We start from the raw sequence: 22496 nt of genomic DNA, 5'->3' as shown, positions 1-22496 counted from the left end.
AGCCTACATTTGAGGAGAGTTTTTTTATGTTTTCTGGCTTTGAACATTCAGGGGTCGGCTTAAGATCAGGGCCAGCCTAGGTTCGGGCAAATACGGTATTGATTGCAAAAATGTTTACTGCATTAATGAGTTTTCAATCATATCGTACTATCGGAAACTTTTTTACTATTGGAAGCCCCCGTGGTAAAATTTAAAATTTTACCACAGGGGCACATTTCCTGCAAAAAAAATTCAGCCTTCTACATGCGTACACCATGTGTTTCAACTGTATGTGGACTGGCCAGTGGAGAACATGGCCCCACTCCAACCGGGAGGATAAAGAGGCCCCCTCTGGACAGTCTACGGACTGGATAGTGACAGTATGGAGCATGGTCATGCCCAACATTGTAATCCACAGCAACGAGAAGACAAGGCTGTCAAACATGCCGATGGAATGGAGAATGACACCAACTGAAACGACAGTGGTGAGAGCGGCAGTGACATTGATTGCTCAGAGTTGGACTATACAGACAGATACTCTGAAATAAAAACCTGTAGTTTAGGGAGTGATGCCTACTTGACTTTTACGTGTGTACTGTACTTACCAACCACTCTGTTATTACAACCAGAAAGCAGCGCAAGTGTGAAAGCTTATAAGGTCGGTTTAGTGGCACCTATCGTCACTCACTGCCACTTTCACTCAGCCTGTCCTTCAATTAGAATCAAGTAAGCACTACTTTAAGCACCACAACGTTAGTAGATGTTATTTAGGACATGTCTGCAAGATTGCTGCGGACAAAGCCTTTGAAAATGGTTGCACAAAACATTGCACGCAAGTTTCCAAGGGAGAGTAGCATTGAAAGAAATGATTGTTTGCATGCACGTACACTTAACAAATGGAGGACCAAAATGTTATTGGTGTGATTCACATCAGAACAAAATAAACAGTACTCTTGTTTCACAGATTCCTAAGAACGGTAGCTTCTGTTGCATTGAATGACATTCCACAAGCATGTTATCGATGTATAAAACACAGTTGCCATTTGTAATCACATCATATGTGCAGTCAAACCCATTTACCGTATTTACTTGATTCTAATGCACCGTCAATTGTAACGCGCATCCGTTTGCCGTGACCTAAAAAAAAAGTCCTCCACATTACCGCACACCTCATTATTTCATACAGAAATACAACTTTCCCTCATTTGGAAAAACAAAGATTTACTCCCAATGCACTAATGTTGCAATAAATAAAAAAAGTCGCAGTTTTGCCTGAAAGGCGTAGCATCGATTGCGATAGCAAATTAGTAGACAGCTATACGAAAAGGATAGTAGTTTTATCTGCCATATAAATTTTTAAACATTCGCTTGGTGACCAAATTAACAAACATGGTGTCACGCGCACACAAGCAAACATGAACACATCTCACTCAATGACCGCGGAAACATTTTATCACAATGCTGGAGAAAGAAAGGCAGCAGGAGAGAGCGAATTGACCTTTGTACAGCCTCTCACTTCAATGTGAACTAAGCGACGAGTACACAGCACGGTGCATCTAGATGCATAGACTGTCTCCATAGCAGATCGTTTTCAAGATAGGGGCTGCACGGTCATGCCTACGCAGTAGCCACCAGTATAGAATGGCTCTCCTGCTTGCGCCAGTCCTGCACGCAAGCTTTGGGAACTCTGAACAGCCGTGATCTGGCCAGATTTCCACCCGTCTCCAGACACATGATCACTTTCCTTTTAATTGTGGCATCGTGATGAACACTCGGCTTGTCTTCGCAGTCAGCACTTCCATGCTTATAGAGCAAACACAGAAATTGGGAAGACGGACAGTGGGCTAACATAAGCACACATACTACAGCACATAGAGGAAACTACGGCAGCTAGGCTCAAAGCGCATACGAGGCAGCCATTTTGAAATGCCCATGGCAGTACAGTAACACAGATTTAGGGTCGTACTGGATTCTAACACGCATGGTCATGGAGACAGAAGAGAGCCCAGCTAGGCTGTGTCCACTTTTTGTCGTCTTCAGGATGGACCGCCACCCTTTTCTTCGCCTCATGATAACACGACCCCAGGCGGAAAAAGCACCATCCCAGTGTCAAACGGGATCACCAGGAAGAGCGTGGTAAGGTTTTAGCCGTGCGACATGAACATCAGGTGAGGTGAGACCAGATGACATGGTAGATCTGATGGTATCATATCAGTCACTTGACGTAGGACACAATAAGGGCCCTTGTAGCAAGGAAGGAGTTTTTCCGAGAGCCCCACTCAATGGGAAGGGGGCCAAAGTAGCACAACAAACCCTGGTGAAAAGTGTATGTCATGATGCCGCTGATTGTAAACTTGACTGGCGAGGAGGATCCTCGCCAGTCGAGAGGTAGGAGTGAGTACGTAAGTGTGCCCTATTCCTAATCGGCAAAGAAGTACTTCCTTGTACCGTGCTGTTTTGTCGCTTATCCAATTCCACAATTTTGGTTTTATAATGTGTAACTTATTCAATGTTTGTGTATCCCACTCTTCTTGCCAATGATTCCTCAATTTACGGTGCAGAAAGGGCTTTAGGTCTGTGGCAGGAATGGGGATATTTCCATCTGCGTTGCTAAAACTCACTGACGTAGCGTTTTCGTCAGCAGCTACGTTGCCTTTTACGCCTTTATGGCCAGGTACCCAGCACAGGATAATCGCTTGGTTGCACATATATGCGGAGCATAACAAGCTATACAGCTCATTAAAAACCGAGTTCTTATGCTTTCGTAAGCTAATTAGGGCTCTCACTACACTTAATGAGTCTGTGAAGACAATAGCCTTAGCGATATTTGTGAGCCGTATGTATTGAATAGCCTTAAGAATGGCTTCTGCTTCCGCTGTAAAGATACTGGTGTATGGGTTTAGTGGTCCAGATGTTGAAAGTGAGGGTCCCAGAGCTGCGTAAGCAACACCAGCTGGAGACTTCGAAGCATCTGTGTAAAATTCATCACATGAGTACTTCTCCTTAAGTTCCAGAAAATGCGAATATATGTGTGCCTCCGGGGCTCATTTCGATATTTCTAAGAAAGATGTCACAATGGATAGTCTGCCACTCCCAAGGCGGTGGAAGCCGTGTAGGAGCCATTAGGACATTGTGTAAAAGAGGGACCCCTGTTTTTTCTGAGAGTGCTTCCAACCGGAGGGACAGAGGAGGCCTAGTGGTTGGGCGGTTACGAAACAGCCTAGCAGTGGACATGTCACATATAGTGGAATGACAAGGATGTTTAACATCTGAGTAAACTTTTAGGGCATAGGAGAAAGTTAAATATGTCCTTTGGAAGTGCAATGACCATTTGTTTGATTCAACGTAGAGGCTTTGCACAGGACTAGTCCTAAAGGCGCCTGTAGCAAGGCGGATGCCTAAGTGGTGAATAGGATCAAGCATTTTCAGAGCACTAGGTCCAGCAGAATTATAGACTATTGCTCAGTAGTCAAGGCGTGTTAATATTAGACTTTTGTAGAGCTTTAAAAGGCACCGCCTGTCGCTTCCCCATGATGTATGTGACAAGAGCTTCAGCAGGTTCATAGACTTGAGGCACTTTGATTTCAGATACTTTAAGTGTGGTACAAAAGTCAGCCTACTGTCTAAAAGGATTCCTAGAAATTTGTTCTCATGGCTCACAGATAGCCATTCTCCATTTAGATCTATTGCGGCGTCCGCCATTATGCCTCTCTTGTTAGAAAAATGGACTCATGTACTTTTTTTGTGGGTTTAGTTTGAAACCGTTTTGGTCCGCCCACTTATATAATTTATTTATGCAAAGCTGTACTTGTCGCTCGCAGATACTTAGGTTACATGATTTGAAACCTATCTGGATGTCATCCACATATACGGAATAAAACATAGTACGTGGTATGGCAGCCTGGATCGCGTTCATTTTGACAATAAAAGGAGTGCAGCTCCGCACACCACCTTGAGGAACACCAGCCTCTTGCGTAAATGGACGAGACAGAACGTTACCAACTCTAACACGGAACGTCCAATTGGAGAGGCAACTCTGAATCACGTTCAGCAAGTTGCCTCGAACTCCCATTTCAGGCAGGTCACGGAGGATTCCAAAGCGCCATGTTGCGTCGTATACCTTTTCCATATCTAAAAATACTGACAGGAAGAACTGTTTGCGGACAAAGGCATCACAGATATTTGTCCCGGTGCGGACAAGGTGATCTGTTGTGTATCTACGCTCCCTAAAACCGCACTGAAAGGGATCAAGTATCTTGTTGCTTTCAAGAAAATGGATGAGGCGACGGTTAATTACCTTCTCAAATAATTTGCATAGACAACTAGTGAGAGCTATAGGCCTATAACTGTGGGGTGAGGAAGAGTCCTTGCCCTCTTTGAGAATAGGGATTACGACTGCTTCTTTCCAGACAGAAGGAATGTAGCCGGCAGAGAACATAGAATTGAAGAGTGACAGTAGTGTTTTTTGGGTTTCCAGGGTGTCTACCAAGTTGACATTTCCAAATTCCCTGAGTTTTCCAGGTTTTCCTTGATTGGTTTTGCTAAATTCCCTGAGTGACACTGAACTTTGTTTTTATGTCGAGACTGGCTGACACCACGTCGCCCGATGCAGTCACTCTCTAATAAGCATGTTAAAAAAAAAGTTGCAGCTTCGCCCTAAAGGCGAAGCATCGATCGCGATAGCAAATTAATAGACAGCTATACGAAGTAAGGCTAGTAGTTTTATTGGCCATATAAGTTTGTAACATTTACTTACTAACTAAATTAACAAGCATGGTGTCACGCATGCAGAAGCAACTGTGAACACATCTCACTTGATGACCACGGAAAATGGCTGTCACAACGGTGAAGTGAGGAAGTGCGGCAGCAGCAATGAGCGAACTGACTTTCGTGCTGCCTCTCGCTTCAACGCGAACTAAGCGTGGGAAACAGCGCACGGCGGACCCTGTCCCCGTCGCAGATGGCTTTCAAGATACAGCGGCCCGGTCATGCGCGCACGGCCGCCCGAAGTAGAACGCCCCCTTCCCCTCACCACCACCACCGTTGGCCACGAGACTGAGGGATCGCCATCCGTTTGTGCGCAGGCGTGAGTAACAGCGGGCGTGAGAGAGAAAATCTGGGGGCTTTTGCTCCTTGAATATACAACTCTGCCTAGGCACTACGGATGAGGTTTCTTAGCGCGTGTTATATTCGTTTGTCCATAGACATGCCGCCTTTGCGGAGTGCAGAGTCCGCGGGCTGCCCGCGCGGTGAGGCAGTGGGCACGGACGCCCCATATGGTGATCGCTGTTTCTGAAGGGGCAAGGTTGTATAAGTCGCGGGTCGCTTTTTTCGTCGCGACGATAGATGGGATTTTTTACAAGCACTGCTCCAGGAGCGCACATGTAACCGGCAAATGGAGGACTCAGGAGAGCTCCTTAGGTGATAATAAAGCAGACAGCGCAGGATCTCCAGGGCACTCAACGGGTAGCTGGGGGATCCAAGCTGGAAGCAAGGCGCCCCGTAGGTTGGTGCCGCGGAGGCCGAAGCGTACCGGGGGGTGTTCGCATAAAAAAGTGGCTGTCCGCGATAGCGGACATCCCATGTTATACACCCCAGGTACGCGCAGGCCTCGGCGAGCCCCAACCCACGGACCAGTCCGGGTTCTAGCTTTGGTGTCCTGGACGTGCTGCCAATAATGCGAAATAATGACACGTTGTTACAATTAGTAAAGCAGACGATTGAATAAACATAATTACGTCCAGCTGTCAACTTGTGACGCTAAGCTCGAGCACTTTCTGCCACTTGCGCTCAACTGACTGAGCACGAGCGCCGCAGCCGCGAGACAGCATGTCCGAGACAGCGGTCACCACATCGGGCGTCAGTGCCCGCTGCTACACCTATTTTACCGCGCCGGCAGCCAGCGTCCGTGCGTAAACAAACTACTCCACTCCGCAATGCCGGCACGCCTAGGGACAAACGCCTACACATATGCGCTAAGAAACCTCCTCCGTAGTGCCTAGGCAGAGTCATATATTCAAGGAGCGAAAGCACCCAGACCTCTCTCGCACCCGCTCTTACTGGCGCCTGCCCACAAACGGATGTCGATCCCTCAAATGAACGTCTCGTTCGTTCCCCTGGTGCCTTGCCCGCGACGGTGCACTTCCTCGCCGCTTTCCTCCGTCGAATGCGCGAGATTGAGCCGCTGTCGACGGCACACCCGCGTAGGCATTCACCCGCACATACAGCATGCGGGGCACGCCGACGATTTTATCGCCCTTGGACTTTATACGGAGACTCACGGCGATGGCGACGGTAAAAACGCACCTGGAGAGTCCATATAATTGCTACTGCAATTATAAAAACACTTAATCTAGTTTGAATAGTAAGGTGTAATGTTTACTTCATTCAAAAAGAAAACAGAAAGGTTAGTAAAATGCACAGCAAGTAAGATATTCTCGATAAAAAAATGGTAAAGCCCTTTGCAAATTGAGTCGAATATTGTCAAATACGAATAAAAAGGAGGCGCACACAGAAGCAAATATTTTTCAAAGTGAGCTATTTTTACCAAGTGATAGCAACCATCTTCGTTGGAGGCCCGAACTTTCTCACAAGTGATTCTTTCTCAGCAGCTACAAAGTCAACGTCAACCATCCTGATATATGCTCAGCTCGCGCACAACGCCCCAGTGTTGCGTTTCACTGTTTTAGAGAGTTTATTTCAGTTTGAATGAGGGACACCTGCATCTCGGCATCAGCCAACACTTTCTGTTTTTTTAGCTCGAGCTGCTTCAAAGATGCGGCGACACGCTTCTTTTCTCGTTCGTTCTTGAGTGCGTCGGCCCTTTCTGTTTTCGTCCTTTCTAACTCCTCCTTCCACCGTGCGTTCGCCCCACGGACCATTTGACGCATTCTCTTGGTCACTTCTACGCTGGCAACTCCTGCAGTCGATGACACGGCGTCAAAGAAGATTCGTTGGGCGACCAGAGATTGTTCCTTCTGATTTTCGACAAGACAGCCCTTGTTAACAGAAAATCCCCGCTCCACAGACGCATTTCCGTGTGAAAGAGATAGAATCATCTTGGCAAAAGTGAGTAGTTCCTTGAGTGAACCACAGATGCCTGCCCAAAGGGTATCCAGCCGATCCGTGCTCCTGTTAAAATTTTTCAACGCTGCTTGCGCCGAGGCTAAGGAGCACACATGCTTGTAGGACCGCATTGCCCGATCAGCTTCTGCTCCGGTCATCCATTGGTGTTCCGTCACAACTTCGAGTGCATCAGTGAAACGCCTTTCCCCAAGCTCCAGAATCAGGGCGCACGCGGGATTCAGAGAGGACGATCCCCTCGTCAGCTTAAATTTCAACGGCGATCTTTCCACGATTTTTTTAGCGCAGTTCTTTATGAAAGCAGTGCAGTCCCTTCTGAACTCACAAATAGTCCCGTCTGAAAGTTTTGGGGCCTTTCAGAGCGCATTCTTCGTAGCAAAGCCAAGGTCGATCTTGGGCGTCACAAGAACGTTCGCATGCTGGTCCATGTCAACCTTTATCAACTTCAACGGACTGTCCGCTGCCATCATCACTTCTTTCTTCACTATTCTACTCATTAGTGATCGCAGAAGATTTTCCAATGCTGTACCAAGAAATGGAAGCATAGGCGAATCCGTCTGGAACTGAGCCAGGAACAGCTGCAATTCGTCCGCAATACAAAGCATAAAAGTTAGCTTTGCAGACAACAGAGGATCGTGGATGGATGTTTCGACGACGCCGCAACTGGCGCTGGTCAGTCGCTTGTTCTCGTTTCGACACGACTCAATGTACACCTTTAGGTAAGGCAGGACCTCAAGAGCCCTCGAAATTACTCGAACATTTTCAAGCCATCGCACAGAGCAAAACTTCAAAGGGTAAATGTTGCTCCCGGTAATGCGTGCGTATTCAGCACGTCGGGCAGGCACACATTTAAATAAATTGTACATAGCCCGGAGAAATTCCAGAAGTTGCCATCCTGTTGCCGCGTGTCCGGTTTTGAACGCACCGTTCACTACATGAAGGCCACAGCTTCCAATGTCAAGAATTTGGCGGCCGTCATTAGATTCACACAGTTCTTGCTTGATCTCACGGAGAAACTTCATGTTGACGTTTGGCCCGTCCATTGATATCTGAAGAATTTTCGAACGTGAGAGTCCCTCAGTGGCACTTTTAAATGCGGACACCAATTCTTCAGCTCGCGTGCGCCCAAGAAAGCATGACATCAGGTAGCGTGTTTTCACGCTTCCCTCTGCATCCGACCAAAAGTGAACCAACACGGCCATTTGCTCGTTTTGTGCAACTTTGTTTAACGATTCGTCAAACGCTAAGACGAGGTAGGAGGCTTGGTTCAATTCAGACACGACGCTCTCTCTAAAGAAAGGTGCGAGGCCATAGACAATAGTATATCCCACCTTATCTTTGCCAAGCTGCACTTTCTTGGCAGTAGCTGATGATGGGAACATCAACGGGAACAGAGAAGCCGATGCCGTGGCAGCACGGAATGGTGTGTGCGTCATGACAGCATTGAGGCACCACATCACCTCAGCATTTATCACTTCTGTGTCACGTTGAAAAATATCCTTTGCCGCACGCTCGGGTTGGATGTCCGTAGCTGTGGTTGAAGAAGATGAAGGCGGCGCAGAACCTGACGCCACTGGCCCAGCTTTGGTCACAACAGTGCCCGACTGTTCACTTGCTGGCGGCGTAAGAAACGAAGCTACAGAAGGTGTCCTGGCTCCGTTTGCAGCAAGTCGGTGCTTCTTACTTACAGCGTGACTTGTCAGCGCTCTTCTTCCCATGTTGCTCAGCGAAAGCTGCTTTCTGCATAGCGTACAGTACGCCGCGTTCGCGTTATTTTCAACGGGCCTAACCCAGGCTGCAAACTCACAATGTTTCGGATTCGTCCAGTCCTGGACGAAAGTACACTTGGACGCGCTCATACTTGTCGCACCAAACAAAGCTTGCCTGCTGCACCACTGCTGTAACTAAACCAAGTCGGGTCAGAACGGGGTCACTAAAACTTAGAAAACGCGACACCGTTCGATACTTTGTATCTCTGCCAGCGTCGGCAGCTCGCGGCAGCGTTATGGCAGGGCGCGAAGCTATAGTCGCCCTCTGCTTTGCCACCTGCGTGCCGCGCGTGCCACCCCTCAAGGTAGAAATGGACGCTTCCATCGAAGCATTGTGCAGGAAAAGTTCGTTTAAGACTCGTACTGGAAAGCGGAAGTGTAGCGACAACTTTCTGTGGCTCTGCAGGGAAAGCTACGGAGGCAAAGCGCGCACAAGTGAGCGCTTCTGAAGAGTCCCGCGTTTTCATCCATGTTAGTTTAGGCTGGGGAAGAGAAAACACACAACTTATTAGAAACAGTTAAATAAAACAAAACACACCACTGAACGTAAAAGGTTACTTATTTTACGGCTTTTCCCTTCCCCGTCTGGACAAAAGGGAACCGCCGCTCGTGGAAGCAGCGTCGATTCAGCGTCTTCTCCGAGCAACCGAAAGCACTGTCAAGCGCTGACGGACTAGTTGGCGCGGAAACACATGGGCAGAAGCTCCGCCCCCGTAGCTTTCCCTTCATAGGCACAGAAAGTTGTCCGCGAGTTTATAGTCTCGCTCGCAACGCTTTCTGCCGCCTTGCTGGAGCTTTCTCGGCTGGGAAACAAGTGGGGGGGGGGGGGGGGGGGACGCCGGCGACCGTCGAAAAACTTGATTGCGAGCCTTACGAAGCCCGTTCTCTGCATTACGTGGCGCCGGGAAGTGTCTGCATAATTTCGACTCGCTTAGAAATTCAAAGCGCTGTGCTTTTTGCCACTTTCCTGGCACATTCTCTAGAAAGTACAGTGCGGGAGCACGGCGATGGCTGTGGAGAAAACGCGCTTCGTACGAATCGTATAAAGTGCATCCTGTCTGTTACTTGAGCCAGCATTACTGCGACTTTTCCCTGAGAAAGGCACAAATTCCCCGAGTTTTCCCTGAGTTTTTCCAGACTATACAAATTCCCTGAGAATTCCCAGTTTTCCCGGTTGGTAGACACCCTGGTTTCAGGGTGTAAGTGTCTGATCATCTCATACATTATTCTGTCACTTCCTGGAGCGGACTTTTTGCAACAGTTCAGTGAGGCTTGGAGCTCAGCTATTCCAAATGGACGATTGTATACTTCATTGGATGTGCCTTTCCCATCCAGAGTCATCTGTTCTGCTTGTCGCCGGAATTTTAGGAATGTATCTGTGTAATGAGATGTACTGGAAATGTGCTCGAAATGTGCTCCTAGACAGTCAGCCTGGTCTTCAAGAGTATCTGCTTGCGTGTTTACTAATGGTAGAGGATGGGTTTCGCGGCCTTTTATTTTGTTTACTCTGTTCCAGGCTTTTCTTTCGTCTGTATATGAATTAATACTAGAGATGTATTTCTGCCAGCTTTCCCTTTTGGCAAGGCGGCGTGTTCTTCTACCTTCTGATTTTATTTTCTTAAAGCTGATCAAGTTCTCGGTAGTTGGGCAGTCACGAAGGCGACTCCAAGCCTTATTTTGATTTTTGCGGGCTTCCTTACACTGCTCATTCCACCAAGGATGACGCCCACTCAGCGGGCACGCGCGGGGGTTTTTCGGGCCTGTCTGCTCGAGCAGTGGCCCTGGGACCGGCAGGCTCGGAGGTCTGCTGGCCCTTCTTGGTAAGGGGCGGAAGAGCAGTGGCTGCTCCTGCCAGGGGGGCTGATGGCGTAACCGCCGTCGCACTCCGTGTGACTTGCGCGGCCGCCACAAGATGTGGCACTGCCCCCCGGCGCGTCACATCACTGTAGGTCGGATTCGATTGGTTGTGGACACTTAAACGCTTGTGCGCTTCTGGAAAAGAGATGTTTAGTTTTACCTTCAGTTCGATTATTTGTTTTTCTTTCTTCCATGACGGGCACGATCGCAAATAGGTGGGGTGGTCTCCATCACAGTTAGCGCAGTGGGTTGTGGAAGAACAGTTGTCTGAAGTGTGGTCTTTAGATGCACATTTTGCACAAGTAGCACGCCCTTGGCAGCTTTGAGACCCATGCCCAAAACGCTGACACTTGAAGCATCGGCGCGGATTGGGAATGTACGGTCGTACGCGTAGTTTACAATATCCAGTCTCACTTGTTCCAAATGTTATTCTTAGATGCTTTGTTGGAATTTCCTTGTCATCGCGCCTTAACTTAATTCGTTGCACCTTTACCACATTTTGCTCTTGCCATTCTTCCAACAGCTCGCTCTCACTAAGTTCAAGGAGGTCGTCATCAGAAATGACACCACGTACAGCGTTCATTGACCGGTGGGGGCCCACAGAGACAGGAATGTCACCAAACGCAACAAGTTTGGTCAGTTTGCTGTATTGGAGCTTGTCACACACCTCCAGAAGAAGGTCACCGCTTCCCATCTTAGTTACTTTGTAACCAGATCCGATTGCTTCGGTCAGACATTTTGCGACCACAAATGGGGATATTGTGCGAACTGGCTTGGTTTCGTGTTGACTTTGTATTACATGGTACTTGGGAAATATTTATTTTTGGTTTTAAGAGAAAGTTGAAGGTTTCAGTGGTGCGCCCCCTCTTCAGGGAGCGATCAGGGAGTGTGGGGAAATTTGAAGCCATATATAGGATTATTGTATTCTGCAGGAATGCCCGCCGCCCACCTCGGAGCCCAACTTGGGGACATCAAAGGATTACAAAAATTCTATTCTGCATACGCCAGCAGTACGTTCCCACTATAACCTAATATATATATATACCCAAGACTGGATACATTACACAAGGTTAACCCTTGCCACCAGGAAATAGGAAGTTAAAAGAAATGAACAGAAGACAGGAAAGATGGAAAAGTGGGAGAGAAAGACGAAGAATGGAGAGGAGGACAGGAAAAGGCGACTGCCAATTTCCTCCAGGTGGGTCAGCCTGGAGGTGCCGTCTATGTGAAGCAGAGGCCGAAGAGGTGTGTTGCCTCCGCCGGGGGGGCCTTAAGGTCCAAACACCCAGCATCAGCTCAACCCCCAGGATCCCCCTTTCCCCAGACACGGCCAAGCCGCGCACGACTACACACGGGAGGGGCCAACCCTCGTGTGCTCGGGTACGTGGTGTCGCAACACACCAAACACCTGCTGACGCAGACGCCCCTGCGGGGCACAAACGCCGACTAGATCTTTCGCTGAAAATCAGCGTTTATGTTGTCCACTTCTCTTCTATCTGTGTCTTCAGGCCTTACACGTTCTTTGCATCATGAATCCTTACCAACTAGCTCAACTTTCTGTCGTTCTAAGATAACTTACCTTTGCAGCAAAAATGCATGTATACCATTTGCAAACCGTAAATTCGCTCCACATCCAAACCATAATTCGCTCCAAATTCACTCCTACCATTCAGGTCACTGGCTGCTTCATCCACATTGTGGTTCTACCATAGAATAAAGAACCAATGCGTCAGCCGCGCGAAGTCGGCGCGGCCAAGGTCAACCACACGCACCGAAACTGAATGCACACTCCGAACAGCAGTGCTCCAGGCCGCTCTGCAATGGGAGACAGCCCCTGTGCATCTAGGTGCACCACGCTGTGTTCTCGTCACTTAGTTGGCATTGAAGCAGCACAAAGGTCAATTCACTCACTCCTGTTCCCGCACTCCCTTGCTCTAGCGTTTTGATAAAGAGTTTGCGCAATCATTGAGTGAGACATGGTCGTGTTTGCTTGTGCATGCGTGACACCATGCTTGTTAATTTAGCTAGTAAGCGAATGTCTAAAAGTTTAAATGGCCGATAAAACTAGTTTCGCCTTTCAGGTGAAACTGCGACTTTTTTATTTGACACCTTTAGTGTACTGGGAGCAAATATTTGTTTTTCCAAATGAGAGAGCTGTATTTCTGTATGAAAAAATGAGGTGTATGGTACTGTAAAGGACTTTTTTCTTTGTCACAGCAAACGGGGGCGCGTTACGATTGAGGGCAATTTTTTATTTTTTTTTAGGTCACGGAAAACTGGTGCATGTTACAATCAAGGGAGCATTAGAATTGAGTAAGTACGGCAAATAAGGTACACAGCATGTCGGTAATGGACTGGTTCAATCGCTCAGTTAGGCCATTGGTCTGAGGACGGTACGACGTAGTGAGCTTGTGCTTGGTAGAGAAAGTGTTGGCAATGACTTGGGAAAGGAAGGTACGACCACTGTCCATGAGTAGCTGTCGTGGGGCATTTAACTACTACAGCGATCTCTCACGTAAGTGAATTTCAAGGGACCCATGGAAATACAGTGGGCTCTTTTTAAACGCAACCTCAAGGCACCAAGGAAATTAGTTCCGTTTGTCAGGAGTTCCAATTACTGAGAGACGAAGCTGAATACAATTGCACGAAAACGAAACCATCCAACCGTGAGGATGGTGTTCCGTAAGAGGCAGTTCCGTTTAAACGATTTCTGTTTATCGAGATTCCACTGTAGTTCACTTAACTGAAGATTGACTAAACTGAATATTAACTAGAATATGAAACAGCAAAGGGCACAGCAGACATCACGTCAAAAATGTGAAATGCAATTTATGGAGTTATGTACATCAATATATACGAAGTGCATAACAGTTACGTTATGCATATCTCATTTTGAAAACAAATATACAAGGTGTCTACCAAGTTGACATTTCCAAATTCCTTGAGTTTTCCAGGTTTTCCCCGAGCACCTTTGCAAAATTCCCTGAATGAGCCAGAACTTTGTCAAGACAGGCTTACACTATGTTGTCCGATGCTGTCACTCTCTAGTAAGCATGTCGAAACAAAAAAAAATGACAATCCAATTTGAATAGTAAGGAGTAATATTTATTTTACTTAAAAAGAAAACAGAAGGAAGGTGTTAGTAATATGCACCGTGAAAAGAATGGTAAAACCCATTCTAAATTGAGTCGAACATTTTCAAATACGAATAAAAAGGAGATGCATACATAAGTAAATATTTTTGAATATGAGCTATTTCTATCAACTGATAGCAAGCTCATCGATATGAGGCCTGAACTTTGTCACAACTAAGATTCTCTCTCAGCAGCTGGGAAGTCAACCTCAACTGTCCCGACATACTCTCAGCCTGTACACAACATCTCAGTGTTGGGTTTCACTGCTTTAAAGAGTTTATTTTGGTTTGGATGAAGGACACCTGCATCTCGGCTTCAGCCAACACTGTTTTTTGAGTGCAAGTTACTTCCAAGAGGTGGTGGCACGCTTCCTTTCCCGTCAATTCCTTTGTAGTACGTCGGTCCTTTCTGTTCTCATCCTGCTCCTACCACGTTTTCACCCCATGGATCATTTGAAGCATCCCCTCAGTCAGATGTACAGTGAACATCCGATTTTTCAGACTTCCTAGGGGCCGCAAAAACACCCAAAAAAAATCTGTCCGTCCAAAAAAAATGAATGCATGTCTCTAACTGCCCTTAAGGGCCAAAATTGCCACAGGCACGTCCGAAAAAGCACTTATGGCCTGCCTGTACACATATTAGGCATATCAGTGCTCCTACTGTTACAGGAGATGGGGCTGCATGCATGTATAAGCCAGTATGTAAGGAATACATACCGTGTCCCGTGACAATCGCCCCTTCCCACGCTTATGCTTCACCGCCTAACACTGCTGTACCGAGGCAAAGCTAACTTCGGAGACTGGCATTACGCAACGCGTTGTGCTCTGCGAGCTTCGAAGCCAATCGCGAGGATTACAAAGGTGGTGTCAGTGCCATTGCTGACAGCGGCGAATTATTTCAATGAAAAACATGGCACCGCACGACAAGAAGCTTAAAGGGACACTAAAAGTTACTATTAATTAAGTCAACGTGGACTGTTGAAATACCATCCCAGAAACCTCGAAACGCTTGTTTCGTGCCAAGGAGACTTATTTTAAGAGAAAATGTGTTCTGAAGCGTCCGCGTACCTCTAGCGCAGTTCAAATCGTCCGCCCTCCGATCAAGGAGTACTGACATCATGGTCTCATAGTGACGTTGCGCCATCGGTGAGTAGAACGGCGTCCGCAGACGGCGCTACGGCTTTTCTGCGCAAAACGCAAACGAGCTGCCAGAAACAAAGCCAAGACAGAGCCGACAGCAGAGCGAAAGCGGGAGTATGGTGGCTAGCGAAAGGAGAAACGCGCGACCATAAGCTGGTACTTCATTCTATGACGCAAACTTCGACACTCGTCGCAATGGACCCTGACACCGACAGATTGGCTCGCACTGGTGGGCTCAACTTCAGCGATTTGAGCACTGACGAGCGCGACCTGCTGCTGAGGGCTCGCGCTGCCGGCGTTGTTGTGTACTACGACGGCGGCCTCGACACCGGCTCTCCGGAGCGGGAAAGCAACGAGGGCTTCCTACGACATCAGATGGACGTGGCATTCTCGCTGCTTGTTCCAAGTGAAAGTTTCGCGAGCCAGCAGAACCCTCACAGCACGACGCGATAACAAAGCTACTGAAACTCCAAAGCGTGCGCGGCACAGAGTCGAGCGCGCAGAGTCGAGCGAAAACGAAGGTTTTCGACCACCCATATTACTGGTAACGTCAAAATGTTATTTTTTCTTAGAATCGAATAGACATAGACAAGTAGCATTTTTTCCGTCTTAAAATCGAATGAAATGATATTTTTAGTACGAGTAGTTGAGTATTAGTAACACAAATTAGGAGGAGTGCTTTCGTCATCGGGCTAGTACCGGAATGTCGCGGGGGGTCTCAAATCGTGTCATGCATTTACCTCAATTTCTCGGTTACTAAAGCTCTGTTCGCGATTGTATTGACACCTTAGATGTTCTAGAACATTGCTCTACCACTTTAACTTGAGTTTCTTGTAACCTTTAGTGTCCCTTTAATAGCGAACGTAAAAGCAGCTAGGCCTAACGTTGCCGCGGTGGTGGCTACAGCTGCCAGCGGATCTGCATGCGAGAGTGTTGGTTCGAGGCGGCGAGATAATCAAAATGGCGGCGATGGTGGCTTTGATTAATGCCATTTCAGACCTGCAATCAGGGCAATATACATTGACTATATGGAGTACGTGGTGGTGCCGCAAAGCCATGCGAATTATCAGAATGTCCGAAAAATCGGGTGTCTGGAAAATCGGTCGTTAACTGCTCTGGCAATACATCGTGCCGATGACACGGCGTCAATGACGATTCCTTGCGATTCCTCTGTTACTGGAGCCAGCATTAACATGACTTTCGTTCCCTTTCAATAAAGTTACGGCTAATTTTCCCTGATAGAAGCACAAATTCCCCAAGTTTTCTCTGAGTATTTCCAGATTATTCAAATTCCCAGAGAATTCCCGGTTTTCCCAGTTGGTAGACAACCTGAATATAGTTTTCATTTGCACTGGTGCTCTCAAAGTGCAAGCAACAAAGCTGTCCAGAGAGCAGGGCTGGGCAGAGATACTCAGAAAAGTATTCCGGAATACAGATATCTAAATACCTATATGAACTGGAGATCTAAAATAGAGATACAAAGATACATTTGTCTTTGACGTAATGGAATATTTTGGAGATACTTTTGCAAAAAGACAAAAAAAGTAGCCCGGAATACAGATGCAAGAATAGGAATACAGTGAAACCTGCCTTTGACCATTGTCCGCACACCGAATGATTTTGAGCATGTCTTATAGAGAGAACTGCTAACGTTTCGTTGAACTCGTTACGAAAGTGGGTTCACGGTGCACAAACTGCAATCCTGCTGTTATCCGAAACAAAGATGGCCGAACAAAACCGGTGAGAAAGAAACAGACACCACGTGGCTCATTTTCCTCTCCTGCAAGGCCGCTTTGCCTCGGTAGCACTGCAAGCACAAGCGATGCTGCGCCGCCGCCTCTTGACGGGCAATTTGGGGGTGGCAGGCATTGGCTACACCAGCGCTGCAGATTGCAAAACATTGTTGAACTGGTCTTAAAAATGAGCCCAGGTCCACCAGGTTCATTCAAATGAAATCATTGCTATTAAGAAATTCGTTTAAATGAACATTTTTTTTCGTAGAATGCATAAGAAAACCACCTAGGATTTGCTAAAAGTTCACTATTCTTAAATATTTGTTAAACCGACATCCATACAACTGAGAGTTTACTGTAGTAGAACATGCCTATTCCACACAAGATAGCAAAGCATTCGAACATGCCAGAAGCGTAAACTTGGGAAACTATTGCAGCATTCCGCCATTCTCTAAACCTTTCGGCATTACGACTGCATGTCAGCCACACAAGAGCCATAAAATTATGTTATCTATGTCGCTTTGGGTAAGAAAATGCAACGTTCCAAAAGTAGAATGTCAGCTCGAACCATTATCAGTAATTGGCAATGCGTAAACGAAGCACCGCCGAACCATGATCTCCTGGTAATAATGTAGTAACTGTAGATCCTTTGCAACATTGCGTGGTTGCAGTATGTAGTACAGCATCCTCGCTGACTGGGGCCGTGTGCATATTGGCAGTAACGACATGAACGCTTGAGTGGCCGTTGTTCCCATGGTGGAAGGACACTGTTCCAAATCCTTGACATGCGCGTGAACGCATGTGGTGCCGTACAGGCAGAGAGCACAGCACTGTGGCACTGGACATCGAACCGGCCGCACGCTCACCTGTGCACGCCATGTTGTCCAAAAAAGATTATTTCATTTATGTTTTAAGGCCCCTGTGCAGGGAACCAGTGGTCGATGCATTGCTGCACACACTTCTGCTTACGTGCAACCAAGTACGCCTGCATTTCTGCCAGTGTTGTGCTGTCGCTGTACGCCAATGCAAGGACTGCAAAGGCTCAAGTCCACATGTGAAGGCTGCAGAGCACATGGTATATCATCATCATCCGAGTTAGAGTCGTCGTTTGAAGGAGGGAGAACTTGCTCAATTATTTTGACATCGTTCAGTTTGGCACACAACACCGCACTGTCGACGTTTGCAAAGTCTTCAATTGTAACGGCGGCAGAAATGGGCACACCACATCCTAGCAGGTCATCAATGATGCAAGCACTTGAGTTCGTTGTGTAGGCGGCAGTTCAGGCTCTTCAGTTGCGGAGCCAATCGTACTGAGACTGAATTCGGAGTCGAACCTTGAGGGCACCGTTGGTGCCACTTGACGCGAACTGTCAATAACTTCACGAGAAATACTTAGAGCCAGCAGAGCACTGTCGGGAATGCATACTAAACAAACAAGCACAGAATGGTGGAACGCTGTCCGGATGGCAAATACAACAAACAGAACAGCAAGAGCAGGTCGTGTGCGGGGTTGCCGGAATAGGATATGATAATCGCGATGTTGATGCGACCTATAATTTAGGCAAAGCCTTCAAGATTGGAAAAGAAGGCGGTAAGGCTTGCAGACAGGAACACAAGAGAAGTGGACAACACGAACACCGTGCGACAACCTGATTACGAATAAACCATGACATTTTTGCATTATGAATCCTTACCAACTACCGTATTTACTCGCATAATGATTGCACTTTTTCTGTAAAAAAAATTTACGCTAATTCAGGGGTGCGATCATTACGCGGGTTAAATTTCCCACTTAAAGAAGCATTTTCTTTTTTCCTCCCACATTTGCTGCAGGATGACAAGCAGGCGGCTGCCGCTGTCAGTGCGGGACACCAAAACAAAAATGGTGGCCATCGGAGCAAGCTGAACATGCCGAACGCGATTATTTTTCTTCTCACGAGTACATTACATGCATTGAAACAGTTTCTTCCATATCAGTAATAAATAATATCATTAATATCGGCAAGTTTGCAACATATAACGTAGCCATGTCCACTTTGAGGGGACAGAAACAGAGATGGGCGCGCTTAGCTGCTAGTGACGTAAAAACACATGGCAGGCATGCTGCGGAAACTGTGGCATTTGTCTTCACTGCTATCCTAATACGGCACGTTTCTGCTAAGGGTGGGCAAATATTTTAGCTGCATTACAAGAGTCAGCGTATTAATAGGGAGCACTTCAAACGTATCAGTGTAAACGTGGCCATTATCGTTGCCGCTCACAATTTGTTGAGTGCCCACAAGTGCAGAGGAGACGAATCGAAAGACGCCTTTTATGTTGATGTTGACCAAAACCATTATGAAGCCTACAAATAATAAAGCCGAGGCAAGTTTAGTTGTAGCTTTCTTTTTCATGGAAGTGCAGAAATAATGAAAGGAATAAAATGGGGCATCTGCTTAAGAATGTTTGGTGCATGCAGACCGCTTGGTATGTCTTCAATAGTCGTTCGCGTAGCGTTCGACAGATGGTAAGTGCGATCATCATTAGCTAGACTTGGCACACGACATATCACTGCGACAAGTGCAGGGTGCGATCATTTCACGGGAAAGAAAAAAAATTGAATTTTGACCACAAAATTCAGGGGTGCAATCATTGCATGAGAGCGATCATTATGCGAGTAAATACGGTAGCTCAGCTTTCTGTTGTTCTAAGCTTCATTTCTAGTACTCTGAGCCCGTTTCCTTGTTCTACTTATCTGCACAATCCTTCTTTAGCTTCCATAATTGCTCGCCCCCCCCCCCCCGATATGTATCTTCCGCACTAGAACTATGTTGAGGTTTATTCGTAATCATGTCGCCCCACGGCATTCGTGTCGTCCACTTCTCTTCTCTTGTGCCCGTGTCTGCACGCCTTACCCCCTTTTTTGGATTATGAATCCTTACCAACTAGCTCAGCTTTTTGTCGTTCCAAGATTGGCATTTGTAGTCAAATCTCTGAAGCACAGTGCTACAACCAAGGCAAGGCCTCTGGGATCACTGTTCAATGTGTAATCTCTGAGGCCACAGCTGATGTCTAGGGTCTCTAAGGCCATACTTGATGCATTGTTGAGGTTGCCAGAGGAGACAATGTCTGCAGAGTAGGCATACGTTACAGCCACGGATGAAGTCCGGATAACCGAATGTACAGCTGGCAGCTGTCCGAAATATTGGTCATCTTTACACATTAAGTCTATGGGGCCATTAACGGTGCCGCGAACCTGTCTGAATTACTGAACATGTTCGGATTATCGGCGTCCAATTTATCGGTTGGCAACTGCAAGTGAGTGACCGAATATTCGGTTAATGCTGTAAATGAGGCACAGCAGACACTACTTTCTTGGTGTTCCCACTGCAACAAGGGTATTGTGTGTCGTACAGTTTCTGTAACATGGCACTGCAAGCATCATGAGCAATGAGAGAGAGAGAGAGCACACTGCCACAATGCAAGAAAATCACCACCAGGGCACCACTGTGACCACAGAGGTGAATTATTCGCACAAAGGGGCACATTTAGCTATGTGCAGTGGCACCAAGTGGTTGAGGCTATCTATTCGATGCTTCTGTTAATTCGACTCTGGTTAATTTCATCCCAACCAAACGTCCTGGCTGGCGCCCATGAATTTCTATGGGCACAGATTTATTTCAAACCTAAGATTGGTGTTCTCGGGAGAACTTGAACTTGACTAATCAGCACGCACGTGCCAGACCCCTATGATGACCCAAATGCGGCGCCTTTAGTGGCGTGCCTAAACACAGCTTAGGAGGCAGTGAACACACGTCATCTCCCATCAAAAATGTCTATTTTTGACCTGCCCGGGGAAGATTTCCAGGAAATAACTGTAACTCACAATGCGATTACTGTATTTACCCAATTATAATGCGCGTCTTATATATCTTTTTCAGGAAAATTCGTTCGGAAATTGCCTGCATGGTGCAATCAGAACTTGCATGACAATTACCATTTCCACATTCATGTCAATTTTACGCCGCTGTGCGAAAGGAGCTTTGTATAAAGAGCCCCATTTATCCGCACATTGTTTATATTTATATTGTTTTTCTAATACATGTGCTCATCTTGTATTTATGCACGCATTGCTACGTGTTGCCAATGAAACCAAGGGACACAGACCTAGCCAAGCTGATTCTATAGCTTTTTGTCTGTGCCCCTGTCATCTGTACGTTGTATAGATACGAAATAAAGTTCAAAGTTCAGTTCAAGTTCAAAACCAAAACTTCATTTGAGGCATTCGTATGCTTTACCGCATAACGGGGCCGTATTGCGGCAAAGCTGATTTTAAATACCATGCAACGAAGCTGACTTAAAACCTAGCCGCCATTGTGCAACCCATATTAGACCATATACCATTTTTGCTTCTAAACAATTGGGTGCGCATTAAATTTCTAGTTTGTTTAGGACCTTTGCCATTCCTACATTGGTTTTCTGCATCGGAGATACAGAAAGTGGGCACGAGGGGTGTGTTAAGAACAGGCAAATACAGTCGCCGACTGATTTTCTGGACTCCAAAAATTCGGTCTGCTTCGCGGCACCGCCATTCTCCCCATAGGCCGTAATGTATAACAACTGCCGAAAGTTCGGACACCTTGCAACCTCTCATCTGATTTTTCGGACACTCCTTGAGCCAACTCGACCGAGAGCACCATGCATCGACTCTGACCAGTGCGTGGTTCGGCTAGCTGAGCGCCATTTTTGTTTTGAACGGAGCCTCCTTGCTGCCCCACGAAGTGGCGCTACTGGAAATCCCCGCTCATCATCATCGTTTCTGCCTGGTTCGATAGAGTTGCTACAGCAGTTCCAGTCTCAGCTTAGTAAGCCATGTCAAGACAATCCAGCAGCCGATTTGTTTGTTTCTTCGTACACGACGCTGCGAGTAGGCTATGTTTTTCGTTTGTGCGACTGGTGTCGGCGTGGTGCTGTTTGCTTTGCGAGCTGTGTCGAGGTTGCGGTGATCCAACGCGGCACACGGAAACATCGCATCAAGTGTCTAATGGCGCCGACAGTGCCCACACAGACTGCGCTGGGGAATGCCGGCAAGCGGGTGCTGGGAGGCCTAGGATTTGTCGCCTTCCGATGTGCTCCCTACTGACGCCGAAAATGTTCTGCGGGGACCTGCACAGCGGTTGCATTGCGATTCCGGACACAGTCTCATTTGACTGTTTCACAGGTGCTGACACTGCTGTACTGACATGCGCAGAATTCGATGATGGCAAGATCATTTGTCAGGTTTCTGCTGCACCGCCGGACGATGACTCTGAGTCGGAAGATGACTCACCATGTGCTACACTGCCGTCGCATGCGGAGCGTGTACAAACAGTGACTGTGCTTTCAGCCGCCTATAGTGACCGTACGGCCCTCTCCGAGATTCAGGCTTATCCTATTGCGCGTAAACCGAATAGCGTGCAACGGCGCATTCACGATTTTTTCAAGCCTACTGCCGAGCCCGAATAAGTGTGTGGAAATAAAGGATTTCTTTCTTTGTTTTTCTTGATCTGCTTTTTCGGGCACCTGTTTATTTGGACATTTCCGCAGTCCCCGTGAAGCCCGAATAAACGGTCGGTGACTGTACTGCCAAATTAACGAGTAGTGAGATATGACATTTTTTTGCATCTCGTTTCATTTTACTTGTCAATTAATTCAACTAATTTCATTGGTCCTGTCAGGGCCAAATTATCAGAAAGCGGCTGTACTGTAGGTGATGCACGCATTTTTTCAAACATGCAAGAAAATTGTGGAGCTGGTTTCTGGCCCTTTAAGCAGTTAGCCAAT

The 22496-nt window shown here is 47.0% G+C and overlaps 1 protein-coding gene across 4 annotated transcripts in view; it reads right to left on the bottom strand.

The window, feature by feature from the left end:
* Positions 1-22496, bottom strand: part of LOC142568055 (uncharacterized) — a 403528-nt gene that overhangs the window by 329725 nt on the left and 51307 nt on the right. The window lies entirely within an intron of this gene.

This window comes from Dermacentor variabilis, unplaced genomic scaffold (genome assembly GCF_050947875.1).
Source record: "Dermacentor variabilis isolate Ectoservices unplaced genomic scaffold, ASM5094787v1 scaffold_16, whole genome shotgun sequence".
Lineage (NCBI taxonomy): Eukaryota > Metazoa > Arthropoda > Arachnida > Ixodida > Ixodidae > Dermacentor > Dermacentor variabilis.
Note: the sequence above shows the minus strand (reverse complement) of the source record. Positions and strands in the feature narration are given on the sequence as shown.